The sequence below is a fragment of the Dermacentor andersoni genome, chromosome 1 (assembly GCF_023375885.2).
Source record: "Dermacentor andersoni chromosome 1, qqDerAnde1_hic_scaffold, whole genome shotgun sequence".
NCBI lineage: Eukaryota > Metazoa > Arthropoda > Arachnida > Ixodida > Ixodidae > Dermacentor > Dermacentor andersoni.
Genome location: NC_092814.1, coordinates 386,689,825 through 386,711,364, shown reverse-complemented (window position 1 = coordinate 386,711,364; position 21,540 = coordinate 386,689,825). Strand labels below are relative to the sequence as shown.

The following is a 21,540-nucleotide window of genomic DNA, read 5'->3' as shown; positions in this document are numbered from 1 at the left end:
ATCCCCTCTCATTTAGCAGGATTCCCTCCATGATTGCTGAATTTGTCACCATGAAATTGCTTCAAAAATTGGCATAGCGAAATGCAGCATATTTTGTTTCTGCACTTATGTTTTTTTGAAGCCTAGCGGGTCTAAAGTGAGAGCCAATGTACGTCATCTCGGCGCAGAGCCGTGTTGTAGGGTTCATTTTGCAGTTGCCTGTCCTTGTTGGATGTTTTGGGACGGTGACATCATTACACAAGTGGTTACGGCGATCCAAGACATCACCCGCTGGCCACCAGCCGTTCTCTTCCTGCCCAGCGGTTATCAGCGCTGGACAGTCGAGACATTCCGGGCCATGGAGGCGTTGTTAGGAACGGCTCAGCTGATGTGCAAGTGTTGCCAGCCAGTTGCGACGACGGCGGCGTCAAATTTCAAGGACTGCCACCATTACGCTCTTGCCTCGTCGCCGTTGTGACTGAATGAGTTCGACGAAGCAGGCTTTGTGCCGCAACACGACACCACCAACCGGGTCGGCCGCGAGCGGTGGAGTTGCCGCGGGAACGTCGTCGGGGGCCCCTTCCCACGCGCCGACCAACACGCAGGTCAATGGCTACCCGGTCGCGCTGCGAGGGTCAGCTCCAAGTTCTACGAAGTCGGTGTGACGTCGGTTCCAGACCGGACCGTGAACCTTTGTGCGTGTGGGTGCGTGTGTGTGTGTAAGCCGTCCCGGAGAGAGGCGGTGTGTTTACAATGACTGGACGAACGTTTCTGCCCCCTTGGAATCAAGGGGGGGACCGAGTGTTTATAAACCGCTGTTGTGCGGATGCTCGACACAGTTTCTTAAGCAGTCATGTTGGACTGAGACACTCTCTCAAGCAATCGTGTTAGACTGACGTACTTTCTCTCGAAGTCATGCTAGACTGGTGAACTGCATGTAAATGCTGTAAATAAACCCTTATTCTTCGTTCGCGATGAGAAGCAGTCCTTCCCTTCATCAACGTCCTCAGCGTGGATAAGTTGGACGACGGCGTGGGCCAGCTGCCTTCTAATTCACTCCTGCTAACAAACAGAATATTGGTCATTGTCAGATGTCGTAAGTCTGTAGTTAGTCTGATGTGTCTCAAACAGCACTTGTGACACATCCTAAGCACGTGTCCAGTGTGCCCCCTCCCCCGCACCATCTCTGGCTGTGCCCTTGTTCCAGCCATAATTTGAGGATCATATCTGCAAACATAATGCTCAGTAGGAATGAAAATATGGTCCTCCAGTTCAATGGATACAACTGGATGTGCCTATAGGAAAGAGCAACAACGCTTGTTATGGCAAGCTTACCCACATTTCAATAATAACAAGAAAGTTCACTGCGGCCTGCATCTAAGCTTACTAAAAGGCATGGACTTTTCATTTACGAGGTGCACAATGGAGTTCATTTTGGCAGACTCGACTAGTGCTGCAGTTTGAAATCCAGCATTTTACATTCTTGAAGGCATGTAAAACTTGCAATTAGATAGCAGTTATTAGTTTATTAGAGCATCTCTTTGTTTTGTGTACGACAGACGAACGACTGGTAACACGGAATTAAATCAACGTTTTTTTTTTTCGTGTCTTCACTAAAAATAAAAAAAGCCATTAACACAATTTGACCTGCCACGCAGGAGCAAGATGCACACAATACGCTTGTAACCGCGGAGGAAGGGTGATTTAGCTGTTCATATTTATTTATTCATATACCCTAAAGGCCCATTCGGGCATTACATAGGGGGGGGGGGGGGAGCCAGTTAGATTTACAAACGTGTAAAAAAAAGAGCATTGGTAATGTGACATAACTCAGAAACGCCAACTCAATAGCAAATGCACAAGCATGTCCAAAACATCAAGCGTATGAAAAGCGCTCTTGCAATTGTAATTTCACACAGCATCCGTAATATTCTATGCCGATGCATAACTCGCTGCTTGACAATTCACCGATTTCGTTGACATAAGCACCCATTCAGATTCGCACCGTGCTCTAAAACCGCAAAAGGAGACATAAAATCACACATATAATCACACTATTTCAACACATGAGCAAAAACAGTTCAGTCTTAGGGCTAAACCCCATGACAGCGATTTAGTGCGCGACGGCGATGAGCGACGGCTTCGAGCGACAAGACGGGCCAGCACTTTGGGGCTCCCAGCGTTCTCTTGTGTTCCGTCTGCATTTCGACACGGCACCGCTGCACTACTGGACTACAGCAAGGTGAGCAATTTTGTTTGACAGTCTGCGACGCACTTCAAGCACATTTAGGCTTACTGCACAAAACTGAACCTACATAGTGACGCAGTTATCAAAAAACAGCTCCGCCGTCCAAGCCTAGTTAATTTGAGTTAATTACTCGTACTGGGAGATGTTTGTGACGCTTTCTATGAGCCCAAGCATAATTATAAGTTATTTCGGTAGTTCTTGGGCACGCTCGCCGCACTTGGCTTTGTGACGAAAAGAACCTGCCGTGTCACGCAGTTTCGCGTGCACTGAATCTTACCGGGACAAGTTTTGGCGCTTTCTCTGACACAAGACATTATTGTAACTAATTTCGCTACTTTTGGGGGTACTTTTGAAGCACAGTGGCCGCGCTCGGCGTAGTGGCGCAGTTAGCGAAAAGCAGCTCGGCTGTGTGCCGCAGTTAGTTTCGCGTGTACTGAATCTTACTGGTAGAAGTTCGTGACGCATTCTCTGACCCCAAAAAGTATTGTAATTCATTTGGTAACATTTTGGAATACTTTTGAGGCATGCTCGCCGCACCTGGGGTTGTGAAGCTGTTAGCAAAAAAGCAAGCGGGCCATAGTGCGTTAGTTTTATGTATACTGAATTTTAGTGGGACAAGCTTGTGACGCTTTTTATGGCCCTGCAACAACATATCCCTTGTTTCTGTACTCAGGCTTGTCGAAAACGCGACGAGCGATTGCCGAGAGTGATAACACGGGAGTGTGTTGCTTGCGCCGGCAGGATACGTAAAACATAACACTGAGGAGCTCAAGAACTTGGCATTTGTCTTCTGAGCGACTGAAAACAGGCTTTGAACCCACAATTCAGTCTTTAGTGCGACTAGAAGGCATTCTGCGAGCGTGTAACATGGTCTGGCTGAGCCTGTCTTGTAGCCACCTCTGTGTACTTGGCGTACCATCGCGTCGACTGAGGCCAAGTTGTTTTGGAAACGGGCAGTCACTCGTGTATTTGTGCTCTTAAAGTGCAGCAAATAATGCCCAGGAAGGGAGGCATGCTTGAAAATTGGATGTTTTCTTCAGATTTTATGGCATTGTTTGGGAGCAGTCTTTGCTGCGAAATGTACGTAAAAGTGAATTTATCTGTAATGCCGCTCATTCACCACTTACGCACGTTTCGTCTCTACACGCAACATTCCTGTTAGGTCAATATACCAAAATGATACATGCTTGTAATTAACTTTTTTTCAGCTGATGGCATCCGGTGGAGCTTCGCACGGCAACGACTGCTGCTTACCTGGTGCCACAACTTTGGATGAATGCAGAGGAAGCCCGGAACGAGCATTTATAGAGAGCAAAATAAACATTTCATCATTTCAGAAGACGTCTTGCATTTTCTTTATGAAATTGCAGCTGACAGATTTGGCGGAGTCTTGTAAAGGTCGTTCGCAATCATTTTTGCTTAATAATGAAATGATTCCACGCCAAGGCCACGCGTGGTTCAGCAGAAGCGAAAAAAAAAATGCCGCGTGGAGCCGGTGTGGCGTGCACCAACTGTTGTTCAATACGCGCGCGACCAAAACCGACACCGGAAGGTGTTAATACCATCCGCTTGGTGTGCTACAGTCAATTCGGCCGCTGGGCTCTATGGAGTGTCCGCTCTTGTTGAAATTCTTTCTCTATGCTCTCACTTCAACGCGAACTTGGCAGGCGAGAAAAAAGAAAAAGACACGAAGCCATCAGCTTTCTCAGGTCGGCTAGCCTTTGAACCCACAGCAGATTACCTCCAAGATAGAACGCGCGCGACTGTGTTCAGCCCCTCATCCTCCTCCTCCTAGCACTGCGCACATTTCCCGGCTGCCCCCTTGCACGCGCATAAAGGCGGCGCGCGCGCTCCCCGTCTTAAGGCGCGATCACAGTGGCGGGAAAACGCGCAACGCAAAACGTTTTCCGTGCGCCGCTTCCCGCAAAAACCGGTTCTTCTCCCGCAGACAGGCTGCTGTGCCGTCCCGCAGAGCGATGGGTCCGGTAGCTATTTTTCCCGCGCCGCTGACGAGAACAGCCAATGGGGGCCGACCGTGAACCGTGACGTCGGTCCCAGTTCAGTGACCCCGTCGGCGGAGCGGAGGCTGCGGGCGTGCTGTGGGACACTCGGCGGTTGCTTTGCCAGCATGAACATGCGACTTGAGGCGACGGTGCAGAAGCAGCGAACAAGCTAGGATAAGTACGTTTACCGTAGCCAACAGCTCATCGTTCGAACCAGCCATCCTCGTGACAAAAAGGGCGACGGGAGGAGAGCTAGCAGGCGATCAAGACGACGACGGGGGAAAGGAGCGCGCTTTCCAGTCTTCTCTGGTGTCACGTGACTATCCCCTTCTCTCTCTGCTCGTTAGGGTCCTCCCTCAACGCCTCCTCTCTCTACATTCCAAGACAACCGCAGCGAGAAAACGCGCGCAGTGTGAGCGTCATTCCGAGCAGCTGCGACGCAGCGTCGACGATAACGCTGTGCCGCTGCGGGAAGTCTCCCGCTAGTGTCACGCGCCTTTATTCCTTTTAGTGCGCGAGGAGACGCCGCCGCACCAAGAACTATCCTTCTCGGCTCCCTCGCATGCTTTCCCTCACACCTACACCATACGGCGCGCGCTTGCGATCTTATCGCACTTTGATTTTATATGAAACGTCACGGCAGCATCGACATCAACGGCGACAACGAAGACGGTGGAAATTCACCTGGAGTGGGCTTATAATTTATATCGCAATATAAGAACACGTTGCAACTTACAATAATAAATTGTACGGTTCCTTTGCCGCAGATCTCACCACCCAACACCGTAGATCATTTAACCGTATAGTACACCGCGATTTTTTTTTTTCTTCCTTTATTTCTTCTAGGAGCTTGGCCAACGTTAGCTGGGGCGCAATATATTTTGACATGACATATAATATCGCCAACGTAAATCTGAGAAAGAAAATAAATGAAGTTCATTTCTCAGAAACTTTGCCAGATTCTTTTACGTGTTATCTTCATGGCATACTTGTGCACGTTTATTCGTCAGTAAACGGGAGAGAGCATAATGCGAGTGCACAAGCTTCAGTACACCCTGCGCTATATCTAGTCGATGAGGGTAACGTCACCAGGGCAAGTCGACCGGGGAAACATAAATACATTGATACATACATACGTACATACATACATGCATACATACATACGAACACGCGAGCGCGCGAGCCGACGTCATCACGTAATTTTGATAAAGACATCTTGCCGGGATTTAAAAAAATTAACCGACGATTACGATACCCCCTAATGCGAATATTGAGCGCAGCTGTTTAGGTGCTTTTAATTCGCGATATATGGTGATAAAGAATTTGATTCTGAACGACAGCGTCTTCTCGGCGGTGGCGCTGAGACTCTGACAGTTTGTTTAGCAGTTGCGGCGTGCGAAGCACTTCCATGGGTTGTGTTGCTCATTGTCATTGTTCAGAAAGAGAGCGTGAACAGGGGAACGCGTGGCTCGCGCGGAGCGTATTCTCGAGCAGCTGCGGCGGGGGAGAAGTAGCACATTCGCAGTGGGTCCGAAGCTCTCGCCAGCGCTTTGTTTCCACATATGATATCCATGAACACGCTCGCGGCATGCCTCGTCGCCGCCGTGTAGCAGGTCTCGTGCGACACCCCGCTTTCCATCTCATCCTTTAGCCGTACTCTTTTCCGCTTTCTTCCTTGCGATATCCTGTCAGTCTCGCCGCCCTTCATCTGCAGCTGGGCTCCGCGTTCGCTCTTTCATCCTTCACTGTTCTCGTTCACTCGTTTTCGCCCAGGACGCCCGGGGACACCGACGCTAAACGCAGGAACGGGCGCCTAAGTAAGAACTGCGCTCTAAAAATATACACAAAGTACGCCTGTGGCTGATTAGAGCGCATGAGATGGTCAGTCGTACGCATGCATTCCTGCCCACGAACCCGAGAGACGGAGCGAGCTTTTGATCTCGCCGCTCGCCTCACAAGCGCTGACCAATGTGTGCTAAGCAGCAAAGAGCGAGAGCTAACGAAATTCGCTGTCGCTATGGTTACATCGCGCCCAGGTGTCTGCGTAAGCGTTGGGCACCGTTCGGGGCGCCTCTGAAGCATCACGAGGACCTCGGCCAGCGTTGCGCAGTTAGCCTCGCTCGAAAAGTATTACAGTTTCACTGCGCATCTCCTCCAGTGTGTGCATGTTTGTGTGTTCTTCACGCTTTCGCAGCGTAACATTATGGTAACAGCGGCTGCGGTGACGACTCAGTGCCTATCTGGGCGGCCAAGCAACGATGCGCAGCCCTACGAAGCGAAGGCTCGTATCCGCACGCTTAAACTTCGTGCCAGGTGGACGATTGGCCAACCGACTTACATTGTCTCGCCTCACGCCCTCTGCAAATGTCCTTATCTGAGCCCACTGAAAACAAAAGCAAACGAACCAGCACGGATTCTTAAGACGCGTACTTCTATGCACCCTTTCCATTTGCAACTATAGACTAAAGAGCCAATTACCGAATGAGGGGCGCAGTATGAGAAACATGGTATGCGCAGCTGTTGTACCTTTTCGTGACTTCCAGGTGAAGCGATGATAAAGAAGTGACACAAGTGCTGTTTGTGTTCGATCAACATTTCTTGCTTTCAAAGCGCATGCGTGATAGCTTTTTTATCAGAGCAATATCATTTGCGAATATTATTTGGCCCCCTAGGTAACTGGCGATGCTCCTGCGTGTCTCCCCGTTTTGTTAACTAAAACTGAATATTGGGTGAGTTCGTGAGGGTTGATTTCTTTAGTCGTGTTTTTCTGTGGCGCCGTTCCAAAGAAATGAGCTTTTCTCAACGTAATTATGTCAACTTCAGGTGCTAAAATTATGGATTAACATAGTACGACTGGGGAAGTTTAGAGCACCGACAAGTGGAAGGGCAACTGTCCTAGAAGGCTCTGTGTATTCCCCAAACTAGTGACGAAATGAAGGCACTAATCGATAGCCAACAATGCACGTTAACGAACGTGGACTGTCCACATTATGTCGGTGCGGAGGTTGTAGAATGACCACTGCACGATGACCTACGCACAAGTGAAGCACGAAATCTAAACCGTGTGTATGAAATATCCCACAATTTAAAAACTCAAAGTAGAAAAAAATCTGGGGGGAAACACAAGAACCGCAAGCGCTTCAGCAAGCCGTCTTTACAGCTGTCAAAGAATGCATACTTTCCATGTGGGAAAGATTGGTGTTTTAAAGTACAAAAGCTACACATGTGCTGCGATTGGACAGCTTAGCGGCAGCTTAGGTGAGGTCTTCAATTTCGTTGCAATAGCGCCTAGGCGGGCCCTTGACTGCCGCCAGAAATATGAGCCCACCAAGGGCGTTGAGGGAGGTGCAATGTGAGCGCGCAAACGTCTTTGCTAAGCCTTGTGTCACGCTTCGAGTGAATAGATTCAGCCGGATGGAGTGGGTGTCGTCATAAGAAAACCTATAGACTACAAGTATCGTGCGAAGCCTCTCTGTGCTTTTAAATTCTCATTTACTCTTTTTTTTTTATCATAAGAAAAACAGCTTTCTATACAGAGTGAGGCAGCATGGAGTGCAATCAACGCGTAAGGCAGAGTACGTGTACAGGTTTCGCACCGGAAATGAAGCATTTCTTTCTTTTTCATTTCTCCTTCATTTTTTAAAAATCAAGTGCCTGAAAGGCGACTTTCGCGTATCAATCAAGGGTACTTTTTATCGAATATTGATGCGAAAAGCACGAATTGTGTAATTTTTGCACATTTTAAGGTATAATTACTATGACTTCCTGGTGTTATTTACTGATGCCAGAAGCTGAAAAGCTGCCCAGAATTCCCTTTGTGGTTCACAAAGGGTTATGGTCACTTATTCATGTTTAGCCTAAAAGACAATGAAGAGGTCGAAAACATTTTAAGTGAACGAGCACTGCCTACCAGGCAACATACTCATTTTTGATGTAGCCAATTCCGTTCGAATGCACTGTTGTCAGTATGTATGGATTGGACAATTTTCCTTGCCACGCGCGAACTATAACTGTTAAGGTGGTGTCGCTCCCATTGCCTTCTTTGCGCTCGCGCGAGTGCCGCTTCACCAGCTGAAGCGGTAATTGCCATCGCGGGTATGGATTCTTAGCGCTGCCAGGGCCTCCCGGGCTTGGTTGTTCGAAATGGCTTCGCGGTGCCAAAACGCGGCCCGTGCGCGCCGCGCCGTTTGCGTAAAAGCTTCTATTTTAGCGCGGGTGTGCGAGCTCTTAGCGCTGGGGAAAAATCGGTCCGCCGTGGACAGCAGTGCGTGACGAACCAGAAGCGCCTGCGCCAGTCCACGCCTCGATGCAAACTGCTGCCGCGCTCCGCATTTTTTCTTCGCGGCTTCAGCAATCCCTAGGGACATTACGAAGCGCGGCAGCTGCGAGAGGCGCCGAGGTCACACTTGCTTTGCCTCGCGAGGAAAGCGAACGCTTCGGTGCCAAGTGGCCGCGCATCTGGGCTCCGTGCAAGTTCAGCGGAGAAACGGAGACTATGCATGCGAGCAGAGCGAAGAAACCGCGCCGTCGAGATTTCCCCGGCGTGTCGCGTGAGCGAGAAAGTGAACAGTTGCAGATTGTACGCGTAAGGAACGAAGGCTGTGGGATGTCAGGGGAAAGGAACACCTTCTCCTTTGCTCCATACATCGCTTTGATCCCGCGCATATGCTTCAGCTGGGCGCAGCTCGGGATAAACGCATTTCCTGCTTTAATGCACGGGTCGCTGCTTTCGAGGATGCGCTAGTTAGTGGAGGCCGAGGCTTGCAACCACGGTAAGAAACAGCCGCTTGGGGGTGTGTCTTCTAAATGTGCATTGCTGGTGAAGACGCTGTAATACCACGATTCTCCGTTTTATGGTTGCCTCAAGTTACGCGCGCACTATAAACCACATCTGAGAACTTGTCCTTTAAGGTACCTTAAAGGCAAACACTCAGTAACGTTTCATTGATGAATCATTCTTTTATTACGCCAGTCAGATTTATTTTGTGCTGAAAGATCCAATATTTAAAAAAAAAAAAACACGTTCAGAAAGTGAACATTGATGTGATGTTACGGGTCTTAAAGTTCTGTTTTTAATATATGGGTCCTTGTTTTTCAGGAAAAGTTATTGAAACACTTCCTAAGTTCAGCCTTTGGCTCTCTTAGAATGCAATGTAGTCTATCCTTAGCGTTAACAAATTAACTAGGCCCGAGTCGATAACGTCAAAATCGTTTACGGCACGTCTCCAGGGTGACGGAACTTAAGAGGAAGCTTTAGCTCGGGTGCTCCTATCTAAATACATGTAAACAGAGAAATCATTTTTCTCGGCAACAACTGCACCAAATTTGGCGAAGTTTGTTCCATTTAAAAGAAAAACGTAAAATCTACCCTATTGGAAAATCCTATTTAAATTCAAACTGGGTTATACAGGTTTAAACTGGTTTTAACAGGGACCTGTTTAGCAACAAACAGGTATAAACAGGACCAGTTTACACACGAACAGGTTTGAACGGGGTCCCGTTTGGCATGCAAACAGGTATAAACTGGACCAGTTTACACACGAACAGGTCTGAACGGGGTCCCGTTTGGCATGCAAACAGGTATAAACTGGACCAGTTCACACATGAACAGGGCTGAGCGGGGTCCCGTTTGGCATGCAAGCAGGTATAGGCACGACCAGTTCAAGCAGAAATGGGTCTTAACAGGGGCCCTGTTTGCAACTAAACTGGCTTATACTGGACACAGTGGCACCATATAGGGTCGCCTGTTTGGCACAAAAGCTGGTTTATTCTGGAGCTTTGTGGCAACCATACTGGATGGTATCATGCATACGAGTTTAATGCTTGAATAAAACTGGGGAGGAACTTTTTATTGTTCGACATCCTGACAATTTAGCCCCTAGTGCTAAATTGGGGCCATTATCAAGCTCTACAGAAATTGCGTGACCACCTCGGAACATTCACAGACCAAACTGCGATATGCTAGCTGCGAATTTCAAACCGATTCCCGGTCCTGCCCAGTTGAAAAAGACACAGGAATTCCTGCTGCAACTACAGCAATTTCTGTTGTACGACAGAAGTTCCTAACGTTTCTGAAGTTGCGACAGACATTTCTGACGTTACGACAGCGATTCTGACGTCGCAACAGAAACATTCGGTCGCGACGGCCAAGAGTTCTGAAGTCGCAACAGAAGCACTTTCCGTCGCGGCCCTTTAAAATGTCAGCTTCGCATCGGTGGTGTACACTGTACTTTTTTTCTTGCGCGGTATTCAATCGTGCTTCTTTGGAGCCGGCAGTACTGATAGCACCGACACCGGCATTAAAGTCGACGTTGCCAATTGTTATAATTGTGCCGTGACGACGCGGCACCAGCAACGCCCTACCGGCCTCCTCAAAATCGGCCGCTGATCAAAATCATACCATCTGCGGGAATGGCTGCGTATCCGCTTTGTTTTATTTGGTAAGATGGGGCATACAGGCCTGTGGACTTACATGTGCGGTTACACTGACACATTAGTTAATTTCCCAGAAATATTGCACAAGCATATACGAAGCGGGAAAGAAGTTTTGGATTGTTCCACAAAGTTGCGTGAAAAGCTGTCTCGCTCGGGTCTCATTAATCTGGTACAGCGCTGCCGTGAGAAGCCAGTATTCTGTCGAGATGAAGACTCACCCACGAGTGTTTATGTAGCTATATAGTATTGAACACACGAATTATATGCGAGCTCAAAAGTGTAAAGAGCAAGAGACAACTGTCGAAATTAGCAGTAACAACCCTCAGTGTCCCCGGTCACCGTTGTCTGTTTCTGAATTTCGTATGAAATATGGATATCGTTACAGCAAAATCGATGGTCTAGCACTCCACGATGTACCTGTCGATGGTAACAACACTTTTGCTCATCTAGAGATGCGGCAGTTGACGCGGTGAAGTGAAAGCGCATCGTGGCTTTTAAAATGCAAATGTAAACAGCAACCCAGACAGCAATTTACACTCTTGACATAGCTTCAACATACGCTAGCAGTGATGTTTGGCGTGGTGCAGTGGTAAGATGCTTGTCTCGGAACCGTCAGGTCCAAAGTTCGAATCCTAGGCAAAAGGCATTTTTTTTTTCTACTTTTATTTTTTTATTTTATCTCGTATTAATAATTTTACATAACCTTAAAATGACCTCTGTCAATTTTTAATCAAATATTGATCAGGAACTACAGAATTTTCGACTACAGGGCGTCACACTACAGAGAACAGAACGACAGTCACAACGTCCCAAAATACGACAGACTGAAAATTTGCTGTTGTGTTTTTCAAGTGGGTGAGACGTCTATACGGCGTATACGCAGATTGCTGTCCTCTCTATTAAAAGCAACGTTGCTGAAACACGTCGTACAAGACGCTGTACGACTCGCATAACATCGAAATACAACGCCGTCACCATCCATGAGATCACCGAAAGCACGGTCGCTTTCGGTGGCGGCCTACAGATGGCAGCACAGGTAGCGCCGGTAAAGTTACAGGTGATATTATTTTGCCGTCCTCAGTTGTCGCCACATGTGAGTGCTTGCTGCATTGACGCCGTCCGATGTAGTTGTTTAATCGTGTGTACGCTGTGCCGAGAGAAATTGTGGTGCATTTTGTATGCATTGAGAATCACAAAACCCCTGGGACCGCGTAATGTAGCCCGCAGTATCCTTCGTGTGGTGCGCCGATGTCGAAGATATGACCCTTCGCGCTTCCTTTGTTCCGGGCTCATGAACAGGATCTCCTCCTCTGGCACTGTCGCATCGTATCGCGCTGTACGGAAGAATTTGGTGAAAGTTGTGCTCTTACGTCCTGTAGTTGATCCGCAATTCAACAGTGTGTGCGCCGGAAGGACCGTTGGTGCAGTCGATGCCGCGGCACCTGTGACGCTAAAAGGAGCGTTTTCCGAGTACGCCTAGAAAGGTAAGTCCGGCGCTTGCGCGCATTCTTCCTGTCGGTAACACTGAACTTAGTGTCACACATTACTTCCCCCCTCTCCTTTGGCTTCTGGATTGGATTGGCGCGGCTTGCTACGTGCTTGCGCGCGCTTTTCCGAGCGCAGATTGATGTGCGCCTGGTTTCTGCACTAGGTATGTACACCATCACTTTTCCGAGCGCAGATTGGTGTGCGTCTGGTTTTTGCACTAGGCTCTTATACGATCACTCGTCGCTGCTTTCCTTTTCTCTGGTTTGATTCGGCGCGGCTAGGTGCAGGCGCGCATATTTGGTGTGCGCCTGCTTTCTTGCGCTGGTCTTTGAACACATCGCTCGCTGCTCGCGCTTATATGTAAGAAAACGCTGCGCCGCTGGCGTACCGTGTACGTAAGCGAGCAGCAATGCCGGGAAACATTCATACAAAAGCAAAGGGTCAGAACTTTGCGCTTTGTTTTTCATTACTTTGTCATGTACCTTCACACTGGGTAGCGCCGAGCGATCGCTTCTAACAAACGCAGAAATGAGTCTTTGCAGCGCGTGTGGCCATTAATTGACTACACAACACAGCCATGTGAGGTGCGACTCCAGGCGGAGAGGAGGTGGCGCTTCACTTTCTGCATGCCAATAACTTTCCATTTTTTGCGTGTGAACGCCCGTGATCGGGTCCACAAATTTCATGCTGTCTGGTTTAGTTTCCCATTGCAGATTGAGGCTCACTCCGTTAGCATCCACTAAGTTCGGGATGCAGTTGAATGCGGCCCATTCATCACTGTGGATGGTGGTCCCCGGTTCAACGTTGGCTGCAATAATGGGGCCTAGCGTCGCCGCGTCTCGTCTGTCTACCTTGAATAGTCGGAACTGCCCGGTGGTCACGCAGGTCATGCCGAATACCGATGGTCCAAGGTCTGCAATGCCGCCGTGATTTTGCCGGCTCGGCGGAACCTTGTCACCCGTCATCAGGCGGCCCCGATTGTGTTTTCGCTTGCCGCGAAGGAGGCATTCATCAATTTCCACAATCCTTCGGGGCCATCGAGTGGGTGTCGCGCCAGCAACTCGTCCCGCACGACTTCACGAGCTATCACGGGCGTTCACACGCAAAAACTAGCAAGTTAATAAACTGAAGCGCCACCTCCTCTCCGCCGGCTGCAGGGTAACTGCACCGCTGCTGGAGTCGCACCTCACATGGCTGTGGTGGGAGTCAATTAATGGCCACACGCGCTGCAAAGACTCATTTCTGCGTTTTTAGAAGCGATCGCTTGGTGCTACTCAGTGGTAAGGTACATGACAAAGTAATGGAAAACAAGGCGCAGTTTTCTGGCGCGCTTACGTACACGGTACGCCCGCGGCGCAGCACTTCCTTATATATAAGCGCGAGCAGCGAGCGATGTGTTCGAAGACCAGCGCAAAAAAAAAGCAGGCGCACACCAAGTATGTGCGCCTGCACCAAGCCGCACCGAATCAAGCCAGAGAAAAGGAAAGCAGCGACAAGCGATCGTAAAAAAGCGCTGTGCACAAACCAGACGCACACCAATCTGCGCTCGAAAAAGCGACTGTATAAAAGCCTAGTGCAGAAACCAGGCGCACATCAATCTGCGCTCAGAAAAGCGCGCGTAAGCGCGTAGCGAGCCGCGCCAATCCAATCCAGAAGCCAGAGGAGGGGGGGCAGTAATGTGTGACACTAAGTTCAGTGTTACCCTTCCTGTCTATGGTTCGTGAAGTGTGCGTTGTTGTACGTATCGCAAGATCCGTACAACTACCGGATCCGGATTTGTAAAGCAGCAAGAATTATAAATGTGCTTTTCAAATGGTTGTTCTTCATGTGGCAGTGCACATTTAGCAAAAAGTTCCATGGAAATTGCCCTAAAACGTATTCATGTTACCAACAGCTCTATCTGTGGTTTATTTACTTTCACCTATGAAGCACGCTAGCGCGGGTGGTTCTTTGATCTAAATGGGCACAAAAATTCAAGCAAAGAAAGTTACTGTTTGTGTACATAATTTTTCATTAAGAAATGGTATAGTCATTTCTAGAAGTAGTACGTCGATGTGTCGTCGTCACAGCTAACAGCTGCGCGAGATAGCACCCGATTTCTTCGTCGACGCATGGCCAGATTTTTAGCTTGTATGGAAATTCTTCTGTTTATAGTGTGTCGTCAGATGACGTGTATTAGTGTCCTGTGTGTTTTCGTGTACTTGTAAAGGATTCCGATCTAGCAGAGAAGCCGAAATTACATAAGCAATGTTTCTTTTTAATCGAAAAATCTTTCTCTTTTCTGTATTGTCTCTCCAGAAATGAGGTGGTCTGTTGTAATTTTAAGCGCATCGTCCTTTGGGAGCAGTGCTTTGTTGCGCCGCATAGACAAGTTAGGTTTTGGAACGCTTTTCATGTCCTAAGGAATTTTTTGATAGTACAATTCACATTTCACGTTATACAGCTGTACGTTTGTGTGAACCTTTTCATAGTAGATTCATGTTCTCTACAGTTCGATTTACGTGTTATTTAACCGCCTGTGATGTTACAATCAGATATTTGCACAACCAGTTGCAGCTTCATGTAACTGGTTGTATGAGACTTTTTTCAAAATATGACGTGATCTTTTTATATCACAAGTTTGCAGTTTCAGCAGGGATTACAATAAATAAGTATTTATTATTATTTAGGGATGGCAAGATTTTGTGAACCAGAGGCACCTCCACATATGCACCTGCGGCACTTCTGCAGCCTCAACAGCACGGAAAAGTACCTGATGTGCATGCTGTGACAAGGTGTGTGCAAAGCAGTTGCTGCCACTTACAAGAGCTGCAGATTTTGTTGGTATCATCCATGTTTGGAAACTCCTGAATTTTTCGTGGGTTTACAAATGTGGGCTCATTTTACAATTTTATTAATGTCATTTTAGAAAGACAATGAAGTTGTGTTGGTTAAGATGTTTTAAAGCTGTTGAGAGATTGATGGTGTGACATTGTTAAAATGCATGTAAAAAATTAATTATAATGGTACTTGTACTGCTTTATTATTAGCGATGCAATATCTCTAACGAGAACATCAGAGGGGCACGTGCTTTTAGGAAGTTTAGTCAGATAAATTCCTGAAGCAGCGTAAAGCTCTGTAATCTAAAAAAAAATGTTGTCAGTTACTGGTTTCAAGTTCGCTGCTGCTTTTCGTGCTGCACGACAAGTTAAATAATGGTTGATAATGTGTGTGTGACGTAATAGTTCTGCGCAAACACACGAGGTGGAGAGAAGTAATTAATAAAGGGAAAATCAGACATCCACCCGCTCGTACCATTTGCAACAAAGGAAACCTGTATGTGTTCCTCAAAAGGAAAGCCGCACAGTTGAAAAAAAATTCGTCCTGGTCCGGGACTCGAACCCGGGACTACCGCCTTTCCGAGGCAGCCACTCTACCATCTGAGATAACCAGCTGGCTAGCACATGGCAGGGCGAAGTCGAATTACTTGACAACGCGAAGCAAAAGCAAGGGTTTGACATAATATTTTTTTCTCCTTTATTAATTACTTCTCTACACCTTGCGCATTTCCGCAGAACTATTACGTCAGACCCTTGCCTTTGCTTCATGTTGTCGACAAATTCGACTTGGCCCGGCCATCTGCTAGCCGCCTGGTTATCTTAGATGGTAAAGCGGCTGTCCCGGAAAGGCGGTGGTCCCGGGTTTGAGTCCCAGACCTGGACGGTTTCTTTTTTTCAATTGTGAGGCTTTCCTTTCGAGGAATCCGTACGGGTTTCTTTTGTAGCAATTGCTACGAGCGGGTAGATGTGCGATTTTCCCTTTATTAATAATGTGTGTGTGTATGCAACAATGGGGGTGCTGAGAGCAAGCTTTAAAATAATGTGTGCTATGTCCCCAACAAAGAACTTAGTGTCTGCAGCATTTTTACAAAATATTATGTTCACAGGTTGGCAGGTATGACATAATGTACAACAATAATGTACAACACTTTTGCTGTAGATGCATTTTCATAACGTCCATTTTCTGTCTACTTGAATCGTATATATAGAATTTGGCCCACCTTCAGTTTGATCAAGTTACATAGGTAGCCCCCTCTGAGTTAAATATAATTAGGAGCTATTGTAGATATGCATGATATACCTACTCACTGTATTGTGACAGATATTTTTAGGGACTGTGTTGTGAGGCATGCTTTACCTGTATGTCTTGCTGCAGCTTGCCTGACAAAAGCATAAATGCTTTGCCCACCTTTATTATTATGCTTTCATGTAGACTTCTAACATCTGTGCCCACATAGACTCCATGTTCTTAATTACATTTTTCTAAGTATTCACTGTTGTGCATTACATTATTGTGTTACATTACTGTGCATTACATGTTTTTCTTTGTTTTATTTTGGAGGGGGTATTCATTTCTATAATAGTACAGAGAATAGGAGTTCAAAACAAAAAGCCACGAAAGGTGGCTTAAAAGTGTATGAAGCTTGGAATTCTACATTCCATCCCCTAAAGCGCTACCAGTAGTAAAAGATTCCTAATTGTCTTTTTTAGAAGCTAGCTGCCAGATACATAGTCCCATTAGGAGAGTATGTTATTTTTTCTTCTTTGGTCTGACTTGTTTTGTTGAATGTTCTCCTTGTTCAGAATTTGTTTTCTTGCCACCTCATGCAATACTCCAACTGGAGCCTATGAGCTATGTGTATAATAAATAAGTAAATTCCTAAAGCATGCAACAAACCATGCAGCATAGCATTTAAATGTTGCCAGTTTATAATGCTTCTTGAGTGCAGCGCATCATGGAGCTTGAGGCTGATCTCTTCAGATGTAAAACAAATTGCAGGGTATGAAAATGTGGTCCTACAAACTGCTGGTTACGCATGTCAGTCAGCCTGTTGCAGTGGTCACAAGTGAGAATGTAACCAGAAGCTGGGCGTGCTCGGCCATTTTGCATATGGCACAGGATAAAGCTTCACCTCTGCCATTGCTTCTCTTATAATAATGGCCTCCGAGTATACATGCCGAGTTATGCTTCTGGGGACACCTATTAGTTAACCTTATCAGGTTAGCCTTATGCCATTAGCCTTATGGGTGCTATAATGTTGCAGTGCCTGCAGGATGGCCAGCATTACAACACATTAAAATTATTGTACAAGTCATGCAATGGTATCGGGATTGGCCCACCAAGTGACAACCTTTAATTACACTATACCTGGGATCAGCTCACTCAGTCAGGGAGACATCCATGCATAAGGGGAGGGGTATGGCAAATAGAGGGCGTTCGATTAATCTTTCTCACATAGATAGCTGATACATATAATCTTTCTTAAATTGGATGCTTTGTTGCTCAAAGTGAAGTTACTTATGGGCATAATGTCAGCATTTCGATCCTATTTATGCTTAACGAAAGTTGCTTTGTTCAGTGTCACTTTTTATATTGTTTCGCTTGTGATTCTAAGCTCACTTGTTTTATAGCTGCTGTAGGTATGGCTGGACCTGGAGAAGAAGTGTAAGCAGACCATGCTATGTTGCTGATCTGCGCTGATCTCCACATCCAAGTTGGTCCCGCGACAGTTGGGCACCATTGTGCCTTGCTTCATTGACAAGGTGATATAATATGGTGAGCTTGTACTTCAATATCGGTATTGAAAATTATGTTAAGGAAAAAAGACAAGGATTGGTCTTTATGATAGATACACTCATGTTCTTTCTTTAAGGTGTTCTTTTGACACTGTTCTGCATGGACAAATTTTTAGAGAATTATAACAGTCCTTTATTGCAAAGTGCCATGGCGCTAGTTTATGCGTTAAACTAGCACTCTTTCATCAAAAAAAGCCTTATTTAGCACACAATTCACAAGGAAAGAAAGGAGGCAACAGGACAGAGTGCTACTAACAGTTCAGTATTATTGCTCGCACAGTGATATTGTGCAAAAGGTGAAAGGGGGAGAATAGATCTGAATACATGCTGTTCGCACAGAAACATGGTGAGTGTGACACTTGTTTTACAATGATAAGAAGCAGTCTCACTGTCTAGTAATTCTCTGCATGGGGAGCTAGCGCTAGGTTCCTCGTCATACATATAAGAAAAGCCTCGGATATCTCTCCAGCGCTTTTGTCTTTATATTTTGTCACGATCAAGCAGCTTTCAAACATAGGTGCATGTGCGCCGAGAGCAGTGCACTACCACTGCTAACTGACCCATGCATCAAGTTTGCTTGGTCACGCTGCCAGTCATTTATACATTGGCCGGTTTATCCGATGTAGCCTCTACTGCACGAAATAGTATGTGATAGACACTGCACCTGTGTACTGTACGTGCTTTGTTACATGATTTTTTTTTCATAGATAGTGATGCAGGCCTTTTCATTATTTACATGCCTACACAACAAACCAAGCCAGCATGAGGCAACTGTTCTCGGCACGAAACAAACTTGATTCGTTAGTTTTCGTTCATTGGTGCGATCACACTAAGGCAGACAAGCTTGTAGGCTGTGCTTCTGCAATTTGTACAGCACACTGACAGCACTGGTGTGGGCCTCATCTGTGGGCTGACTTATGGCACCTTCTACAGCGCAGACCACTTGTGTTGGGCGAGGCACCAATGTTGACGTTTGTTCCCTTGTGCAAAACAGCAGTCCTAGGTTTTGAGTAGTTGTAGGAAGACAAGGTAAACACAACTTCCGTGGCTTGAGTGGGCTCATTTCTCTTGGGGCATCTAGCTTTTTTTCTTGCAACTGTGCAGAGGTGCTTCCCTAGAGTCTGTGTGAAAATGGCATAGAGTTGTGCATTCGGGAACTCCTGAACAATGATCTGCTATAGTTAGGGCTTTGCGAAAATGCACTGTCTACCAATTGGTAGAAGGTGCATTATTCAGCCACTGATTTCCTGTTGGCATGCTTGCACTCGTGCTGTCAGTAATTTCTTGGCTTGCCGAATTATCTTGAGGCCCCACGCTGATGATGCTACCGATGTCGTCATGTGCAGACTTTTCAGGATGAGGTTTTTTGCTTTGCAAATGTTGTTGAAAGGTAGGTGGTGCTTACAGGTAGCTATTCTAGATATTAGTGGAATGAATTGGCCCATCTTGCTTCATCAAACATCGTCACGCCGACATCAGTTGCACAAACAAAAAACCTGGCCTACTCGCAGCGTCGTGCACGAAGAAACAAACAAATCAGCTGCTGGATTGTCTTGACATGACATACTAAGCTGAGACCGGAACTGCTGTAGCTACAAACCAGGCAGAGACGATGATGATGAGCAGGGATTTGCAGTAGCGCCACTTCGTGGGGCAGCAAGGAGGCTCCGTTCAAAACAAAAATGTCGTTCAGCAAGTAGAACCATGCAACGGTCAGAGTCGGTGCATGGTGCTCTCGATCAAGTTGGCTCAAGGAGTGTCCGAAAAATCAGACGAGAGGTTGCAAGGCGACCGAACTTTCGGAAGTTGTTATACATTATGGTCCATGGGGAGAATGGCGGTGCCGTGAAGCAGACCGAGTAATCAAGTCCGAATTTTCGGAGTCCGGAAAATCAGTCGGCGACTGTACCTATACCTATGTGTCTATGTATACCTAGGTGCAACAGTGTTTGCTATGATCTGTGCAAGAATTGCTGTTGCCCGTAGATGCCCAACATGTCGGGTGTCAAGTTGTAAAATACCTTGCAAAAGTGATCTACGGAAAAATACCGCTTCTGCTATATTTCGCTTTTGCAAGAAATTTTGCGGCTGCTGGCACCTACCTTAAAAGGCTTTATATGGTCTTCGCATGGCCAGGGCCTTCTACTTTTGTGAGTTTGCTTATCTCGAAATTTACCCCGGTTTTTATAACTTCAAGTTGGCGGGATCCCTAGTCTCCTTTAACGTGTACCCAATAGACCTTACATAGGGGTTTTGGCATTTCCCTGCCATCTAAATGCAGCCATTGTGGCCGGGATTCAATCCCACGCCCTCTGCCTGAGCAGCGCAATGTCAAAGCCAGTACACTACGGTATTTTGCTGGCAGAAGGGTTTAGTTTCTGAATAATTTATTATCTCAACCTGTCGGTGTTGTTTTTAAAGGTATTTCATGTTTGTATTCTGTTGCTTCAATACTAGTAATTATTGCTAATCAAACGATGTGTCCATCTTTTTCCTATAACACTTGCTTCAATCGCCTGCTAATTATGACAGCTTATTCTCCCACAGTACTCCATGTTCCCTTGAAACATAGGCATTGCATGAAACCACATATTTTTCAATAAGATTTATTCATTATCTCCTATGACCGGAATGCTGAACCTTTCTTATCGGTGGGAACATAGGCGAATTTGCCTATGTGCCAACCTGTTGCATGAGTCAAGATAAATTATTGGCTTTACTTTTTCAGGTGCCCTGCTCGCTCTCACCCAAGCAACCCACTCCAGCGGTCTTCTCTCGGCAGACTGGATGCATCGAAATACCGTTAGAAGGTCCAATAAACAGTGCTTGGGACATTTATGACATGCTTTTTTTTAAGCCGGATGACTTCAGGCTTAATGAAAGCTCAAGTTGGTGTACAGAAATACCTACGTAAAGTATACTTGTCTTTTTCACTTACAAGTACATGCCAATACTTTGCCTGACATTTTTCACCCCAAAATTACGCTTTACTGTGGATTTGTGAACAAAGCATTACAACAAAAAGCACTGCATTAAAATGAGTACAAGTAATCGAACAAATACTAAATCTGCAAGAATTACATTTGCATACTAGTAGTAAATATGAAAATGAGGTACAGTCTTCTTCAGGGTGCATTTTCTTGTAGGTCATACATAGAGAACGTACTCGTGGGTCATACAAAACTTGTTCATGATGTATAACATCAGTGTTGGTAGTGCTAATCAATTTATACCGAAAATTGTGTTTATCTTCGTATCAAGCAATGTACCAGGCAAACCTACATGTGAAAGTGGCATTCTTGTTGTAAACATAATGCAGATCTACTTCTCTTCAATGCTGATCGCAAATACACAAATGTACAAAATAGGTTTAAGAGTAAATTATATTAAGCAACATCAATCCATTCTGAAAGGACCAGGTATGAATGCAGCAAAATATAGGTCTGAACAGGGGCAAACAGGTCTGGGTTAGATAGGACGGGATTAAACGGGTCAGGATTAAACAGGATTTAAACGGGTCAGGATCAAACAGGATTTAAACGGGTCAGGTTTAAACAGGATTTAAACGGGTCAGGTTTAAACAGGAATAAACAGGATTTAAACAGGTCAGGACTGAACAGGATCAAACGGGGTCCCGTTCCATAACCCTATTTGATGAAACCCGTTTGAAAACAAATAGGATTTTCTAGTAGGGTAGTGACTGTTCGTATCGAATTTTAGATTTTCGTCGTCTATTTTTTAATAAAAATTGGCAAAATCGCAAATATTCAGA

The 21,540-nt window shown here is 46.2% G+C and overlaps 1 long non-coding RNA gene across 1 annotated transcript; it reads left to right on the top strand.

Moving 5' to 3' along the window:
• The first annotated feature begins 10,961 nt into the window (after positions 1–10,961).
• On the top strand, positions 10,962–20,606 carry LOC126518606 (uncharacterized). The gene is made up of 4 exons (XR_007596425.3): positions 10,962–12,149; positions 14,823–14,927; positions 17,604–17,748; positions 20,497–20,606. It is a non-coding gene; the product is annotated as an uncharacterized lncRNA (long non-coding RNA).
• Positions 20,607–21,540: the final 934 nt, after the last annotated feature.